Below are 8,243 nucleotides of genomic sequence, written 5' to 3'. Positions count from 1 at the left end.
GTTGATGTACCCCATGGAAGACCTCTGCAGATCCCCAGGGATACGTGTACCCCTAGCTGAGAACCACGGACTTAAGGTATCTGTACACCACAGACAAGCTTGAGTTAATGCATTAAAAAAATAACACTGTGGATTCTGCAGCTTGGGCTCTCAAGTCCACCTGACCTCTAGGCTTGAAAGCCCAGACTGCAGTGTCCAAACTGCTGTTTTTAGCATTCTATCTCGCTAGTGCAAATCTATCTACCTGGGCTGGGAAGCTCACTCCCAGCTTCAGCGTAGCCATACCCGGAGTGCTGATCACTGGAGAGCAACATATAGGAGACTTGAAAATTGTGACCTATATATAACCTGAAGTGAAGACAGGATGAACCTGGAACCAGCCTTGAAGACAGAGTGGGGAAACTTAGACAGAGCCCCCAAATGATCAGGGCCATGTGAAAAAAAACCCACAGTATTTCAAATGGAAGCATAAACCAGGGCCTGCCACTATTACTGTTAGAAATTAAGACTTTTGAATTAATCTACTTTTACAATTGATCTTAAATATTAGGAATTTTTGTCACTTTCATACCATGTGAAAAGGTTATGGGGCATCAGAGGAGCCCAGGACCAAAGCTGGTGAGTATGTAAAGGTTCACTAAAGAGCCAAATCTAGAGAGTTCAGAGACTGTTTAAATAGGGTTGATTTGAAGCCTATACAGTCATAACAATAAATTGGTTCCTCACCAGTCCTACCCAACACTTGCACTACCATGGTACAGTAGCTTTGTGACTGAGGACATCTACTGGCGAATGGGATATGTGCAAATAAACAACTTCTGTGTAGCTAACTTTAATGAGAATTTTTAACAATTTACTGACTCACCCAGTGAAACTGTGCTAAACAGCTGTTTACTGACAAGGGCTTGTGGGTAAGTAGTATAACTGCAGTTTCAGATGAAGAAAAAAAAATAAAACCTCCAAAAATCCCAAGAGGAACAACTACAAATGTCATGGCTATAGAAAACCTATGAACCAAGAAATATATTACCCAGCAGAATAGTAATAGAGTCTTTCACCTCAAGGTCACCAGTTCAAATCTACTTCAGGTGTGTTACCATCGGTCTGCTCTTTGGTACTGTACCCAAAATGAATGTGTGATTGCAGGTTTGCTATTCGTGGACAAAAGGCCACTTTGTGAAGAGTGGCTACCAAAATCTGTAGCCTTGTTTTCAGGGATGTGTGGAAACAGAGACTGAACTGCACATGGTTCAGAGGCCGGAGCATTAATTTTTTCTGTAGTGCTGCAGATATGCAGGTGAATATAAAAACTAGGTCCCTGCCCTAACAGAGTTACCATCTCAAATACAGACAAAAAGACACCAGCCATGGAAGTCGGAGAGAGGGAGGATGAAGGTGAGGAAAAGGTTCCTCCAGTTCAAAACTGAGGAAGTTGGCTGAAGGCATAGGGAATTTAGTGATGCTGACCATTCTGCATTTGTTCTGTAACTACACAGAGAGCTCCCTTGTTTTAGTGTTGCCAGGGCGGCATCTGTTAAGAGCTGTAAATCCAATGGTCACAGGGTTCACTACTCACCATTATGGCGCTTTCTTTTGGGCCATCCGGGATTAGCTCACCACCAGTCTGATGCCCCCTCCTTCATTTTCTCTCCTCATCGTCTCTCTCTCCGGAGTCAAGTTACTCCCTCTTCATGACTTGGTGACCCCAGCCAGGTCACTATAGTCCTCCCCTTCCAGTGTATCAAAGTCCCAGTGGATGAGCATCTCAGGCAATCTTCTGTTCTACTTTCTAATCTGTGCCACTTCCCCAGAGCTGATAGGGGAATCCAGGCCTGCCCACTCCCCCAGGTTCCAGCCCAGGGACCCTATGCCCATCAACCACAGTCTGCATGGTCCCAAATCTTGTTGCTGTTTCCCTGGGCTGCTTCCTATTTCACCTCTATCAGGTGCCTTTGCCACCCTCCCCTCAGAGTCAGGATCCCAGGACTTCTATTCTCCTCCTAATTTCCTCCTTTCCCTCTCTAAGCCCACAGTGTGACCACAGGCCTCTTCTTACTCACTACTTCTTGGTTTTGTAGCAGCTTACCCTGCCTTTTGCCCAGCTAAGTTTCATCCTCAGTTAAAAACTTACCAGCCCTGATTCTTCCCCTGGTGCAGCCCGTCACAGGGTTTATTGGCTCTCTCTCTTTACTTAGGCCCTGTGTAGGCACCCTCATCACACCAGTCTTCAAATAAATTTAGGCTACACATTGATTAGATTTTTAAAATCCCCCCTCCCAAAAAAGGATCACAATTTTTATGGCCTTTTCATTTTGGTGGGAAGCACAGAATAAAGCTGCACAAAGCCATGTGTCTGTCTGTCTGTCTGCCAGGACAAGTATGGGATGCTCTAAGCCATGAGAGGTTACAGTCAAACTCTGTACTTAGATGCTTTATTCGTCAACAATAGGCGTGATAAACCTTTATTTGATTCTTAGAGTAAATTCAGTGCTTGTATAAGGTGTTGGATACTCAGCACTGGAAAAATGACTTCAGTTTATTCATACAACAGGAAGTGACAGCACACTATTCCTTCCATCACCTGTCAATGAGTCTTAACTTTGACAGGACCACCTTCACAGATGGGAAGATAATTTAGCATCAAAAGTTCATTTAGTCCTTGTCCTCTCCACTGAAACTACCTAGTGAAGCCAGGGGTGATGGGATGTTTCATAACATGGACAATTGTCCACTAGGAGCTGACTGAGACCAGCAGCTCATTTCATATAGTCCATGGGCTGAATGGGTGTGGCTGTCTTATGGTGATAACTTTTGATCACTACTGACACAGACTACCTGTCTGAATCCGTGACCTGGAAAGAAAAAGCTTCTATTGTATGTGTTACCCATTCACCACAACATATTGATTAAAAGCATATAAATCTTTTACAAAACATTACATTCTATGACTTTCTAAGGAACATTCTTGTTCAACATATTTCCAAAATGGGGGTGGAGTGGAGGGGGGGGAAGGAAACAAGTGTAATAAGAAAAAGGATACATTTCAGTAGCAACTACCTATATACACTAATGTCTATGGATCTTATGATTTAAAAAAAATTATAATCATGTTTTTCACAGACATGGGAGCCTCTAAAAATCCCCCAGGCCATCTAAATAAACAGCAGACCCCCCAAAATAACAAACCTAAAGAGCCCTGCCTTGTTTGCCTCTGGAAGCGCAAATAGTATCATTGTTTCAATATCAAGAAACTATTTGTGTTCCCAATAAGAAAAGCAAACATACACATGCACAAAACAAACCGAACCAAACCCACAAAGTTTAGAAAAACAAAACAGCCATTCAAATATAAGGACTTGCTTTGGTCCTACATTCCTGGCTGCCTGTTGTAATCAAAAGTTGCAAACATTGGAGATCTTGCCTATTCACAACTATCTGTTCAGCAGAGATCAGCTTGCCATGAAAGACAACAGATACCTTTTTCCACCCCTCCACTTAAAACAGAAAAACGGCTCTGCTAAAGTGGGAGCTGGAAATATGCCTCTCAACTGCCCTCCTTTAATTTCTAACCTTACCTTTGTTCAAAACAAATTTAGCATCTCCTCACTTGTGATGTGGAAAGTCACTTACTTCAGGAATAAGGAAAAGAATAATGATGTTACAGAGAGAATGACTGAATCCCACAGCATTTTAAATTCCCTTCTTCAACGTTACTCTACGGCCGCACTTTTCTGCCATACATAGTAGATTTTAACAGCAAGGCAGATAACTCTATCCTGGCCAAGATTCAAAACTTGGAGAAAATGGCTTTAATTAAAAAACAAACACCACCACTATTCTATTGTAATGTTCCAAAACACTGCACTAGTGGAGTGGATTTGGGTTTGAGGGAAGTGTAAGATTTGCAGGCAACGTAACCATGATGCAACCTAGCTTCTTGTACTTTTTTAAAATACAGTGTCCTGAGATTCTTCATGTGGTTTAGAAATAGGTTCCTACATGTAAGCAATTAGCTATTTGCATGGATAGTTTCCTATGGATTGGCTGCACATATGCAAGACCAGTAATCCAAGATGTTATACTCCATTAGGTCAGCAAGTCTGCCTCTCTAATTTCTTCAGGAGTCCTTGACTTGATCAAGGCTTAGGAAGAATTATTACAGGCTTCCAAAGCAAAAATCACTTAAGAATTCTTTAGGCAATTCTTGAGAAAATAAATGAAATCATAGATAATAATGGCTCTGAAGAAGGCATTAGGGTCACCCGACACCATTCACCCAGTTACATGACACAAATGTGAACTTTCTTTTGTTAACAGGTCACTCAAGTAAATGGAGCAGATAGACACAATGCAGTTTGTGGTTAACGGTCTCCAATTGCTTGTTCAATTGGGGCCTGATCCTATGAGTTGCCATGTGCCCTACATTCCCATTTATTTCCCCTGGACTTGAATGGTCAACAAGCCTTTGCTTATGCAAAGCAAGTCACACAAGTAAAGGGCAGCAGAATACAAATAAAGCCTTACTAATCCAAGATTAACCCTCACTAGGACGGGGGCAGTTATTTCCTGGTAGCAAGTGGGATAGAGTCAACAAAATTCACTCCCAGGATAATGGAATGCATGTGCCCCTTCCTCCATAAACCACAGAGAGTATGTATTGTAATTAACAAAGGACACATGGGATTTGGGAAACCTTTTTGTGGCTTCCCTGCCTTCAGTCCATAAATCTGCCTAGATGAGTTACTGACCCTTTAGAATAGGCGAATCTGGGGGAAAGGGGGCTATATTTTTGAGCAGCCTCCTCTCATCAGCACATGTCTTGTGAGCCAGGGTTAGAACATAAACCCATCTTTCCAACCTAGTTGCACAGGCTCTGCTCGTTGCTTAAACACAGTTTTGTTAATTCTAATTCATAAAGCTTAGTAATTTGAATGCACGTCCCAATTTATTTGCTACAATAAGGGAAAGGACAGATACCAAACCAGATGGGGATTGCACTGTTTTACAGAATTGATTAGGTGACCACAACAGACTCAGTCTCAACCCCTGCTCAGTCTTAACTCTGAAAGCATGAGACTGTAGATATGTAAAACTCCAAGTAGCACCCTTCACTAGGTATTCTTATGCTTTAATTAGAAGTACAGTGTTGTTTCCTCACTCCAAATCAGCAGTTCAGCGAACAAAACAGGGTTTGTTTTACCTTTAATTCTGCCAAAAGATCTGCCTCTTTCCTTTTTGAGCATCTTTGAAGATTTTTCACTGATATGTAAAGTCATAAAACTGGAGGATTCAGCAAAAAAAGTTTGATATCTTATGTCACACTATTGTAGATAAAATCTTTTCTGATCAGCTGCACACAAACAGAAGGCCAGGGACTGCTAGAACAGTAGTTCTCAACCGTTCCAAAGTAGTGTACTCATTTCAGGAGTCTGGTTTGTCCTGTGTACCCCAAGTTTCACCGCAGTTAAAAACTACTTGCTTACAAAAGCAGACATAAAAAAAAATACACAAGTGTCACAGCACACTATTATGGAAAAATTGCTTACATCTCATTTTTACAATATAATTATACAATAAATCGATTAGAATATATTGTACTTACATTTCAGTGTGATACTTGAGCCTGTTTTTCACTTGTCAGCCTTGTCTGAAGCCGGAGCTTTGAGTGGCAGGGCTGAAGCCTGAATCTCACCACCCCGAACTCTACATGTAACTTAGCTTCGCAGGGTCCCTTGTGGTATGAGACCCTGGGCAATTACCCTGCTTGCCACCCCGTAATGCCAGCCCTGCACTTGCAACCTCCCTAAACCCATCCCATGACCCCTCTGAGAGTTGCAACCCCAGGGTGCGAAACACTGATCTAGATGAGTTGAGTACCCCTTAGAAGACGCCTGTGTACCCCTGGTTGAGAACCACTGTACTAGACGTCCCTTCCAAAGCACCACTTCTGAAGTTCCACCTCTGTGCAATTCCTCTACAGATTTAATATTCAGGGTCTTGAAGGGTCTCTCAGACATGTTGAAAAATTCACCCCGATATATAGCATTTTCCTAGGGCGCTATGGGTTGAGATTTCCCTACTAACACTATACAATGTGAATGGTCCAAACATGGATTAGACAGATCCAGAGAAGAGACTTAGAGAACCAAGTCCACTCCACTGCAAGGGTAAAACAGTATATTTAGTCCATATATAATGTTTCAAGAAATGGGGCTTTGATCCATTTCTTTGGGAGACCATGGCACAAGCTAATGGTGCCCTCCCAGAACAATTTTTCTGGATATCCAAACATATGCGCCTTTTAATTTCCTCCAGCATAAATGGCTTTTTACCATCCTATCAAATCCTATTCCCTTTGTGATTACAGCCATTACCTACTTGTAGAATGGTAACATTCCAAACTGTTACTTAAATCGCTGTCTGCTATCACTTCAGCTATCTTTCAGCATTGCCTGCCTTTCAGGTTTTGGTAACCCATTGATGATTTTGCTGTGTTACGTATTCTGCCTAGGATTCTGACCTCTCTGGTTGGTTCCTGCATTAAATACACCACATAGAACAGTGACCCTGTCCAAGGGCACATCTGCCTACCTCATTAGTGTGCTGTTTATTCCTTCTGTTAACATTTCACATGAGGATGAGACTGAACAGAAAGATGAACCAGTCTGACAGACATCCAAATTTGATACACTCCATTTACCACATCATTACCCTTTGGCTAAAGGGCCATGAACAGTTTTTAATCTGCCTCAAAGTTTCTCAAACCCAAGTTATAAGAGTTGACTATATATATTTAAATACAGAATCTCAGGTCTTCTCCCGTTAAGACAGGAAGTGCTGTTATCGGTCAACATTATTCAAGAGTTGAGACAACAGGAATTCTCAAGTACAAAATCTGGTGGCTGACAACCAAAGTATTTTGCTCTCATTTAGTCTCCCAGAATGTTAAAACAGTTTGTTGATGAATCCTAACTATGTGTTATTGCCATGAATCCTTTTTATAACCCCAGATTGACTGAGGAAGACATATGTTACAATTGTTGTGATGCTCTAACTCCAACACCTATGACTCACACAGTAAGAATACTTGAAACACAAGGTGGGTGAGGTAATATCTTTTATTGGACCAACTTCTGTTGGTGACAGAGACAAGCTTTCAAGCTTACAGAGCTATAGAGATGAAGAGCTCTGTCTAAGCTTGACAGCTTGTCTCTCTCACCAAGAGAAGTTGGTCCAATAAAGGATATTACCTCAGCCACCTTGTCTTTCTCCTATCCTGGGACAGACATGGCTACAACAACATTGCATACAGTAATAATACTTGGCACTTAACACCTTCAAAATGCTGTATCCTGAGTTAATCCTCAGAACACCTCTTGTGAGGTAGATTAATAGCGCCCCTCCTTTTACAGAGGAAGTCAGATGCTCCTGCCGGGAATTCCTACTGAATTCCATGAAAGTTACAGCTACTTATAGCAGGGTTGAATTCGGCCCAGAGATATTAAAGGCAGATTATAACCAAGCTACAATGCAAATCTGTGGCAGAGTTGACAGTGAAATTCAAGAGCTTCTGGTTCACAATGCCCAGTGTTTTTAATTATTTTCGTTTTTTTTTATGGCAAGCCTTCCAGTTTGCCAGGGCTTGATTTGACACAGCGCCCCAGCTTCAACTTTAGTTTCATGTTTTGGATTAAGTTTTGTTCCAAATACCCAAATTTGGAACTGTCCAGGTTCTTCAGTCTGAAGGAATTTTGTCACTTCTGTTACTTAATCAGAATACCAAAACAATTTTTCTGTATCACTTTCATAGTAGAATGTTATACGTCTGTGACAGCTTAGACTGGAGTTAAGAATGTACACTTTTTAGAATCTAGTTTTAATTTTCTTGACTTCCAATTCATTAATTCAAGACTGGAATTATGCAAATATATTGCTGTCGTCAAACTAGCTAGGAAGTGTATATAACTGTACCCACCTCCTTCAAACATTCTGTTTTAACTACTGTACATTATATCTTTGGGGAAATACCCATAATAAATTAAGTGGTATTATTCAGAAGGGTTGCCAGTTACAACTGCATCTTTTGTTTTATTCATATTGTATCCTATTAGTACCAAGATTTCTTCTGAGAATGTAACAGATCAATATGTCTGTAACTCTGGCCTGTAACCCAATTACTATGCAAATGTCTCTGATAACTATTACAAATTAAATTTGTATTTCGTAGCTTCAGAGACTCATGG

Source organism: Lepidochelys olivacea (genome assembly GCF_965140295.1).
Source record: "Lepidochelys olivacea isolate rLepOli2 genome assembly, chromosome: 11".
Taxonomy (NCBI): domain Eukaryota; kingdom Metazoa; phylum Chordata; order Testudines; family Cheloniidae; genus Lepidochelys; species Lepidochelys olivacea.
The sequence above is the reverse complement of the archived record's forward strand: the minus strand, read 5'-3'. Positions refer to the sequence as shown.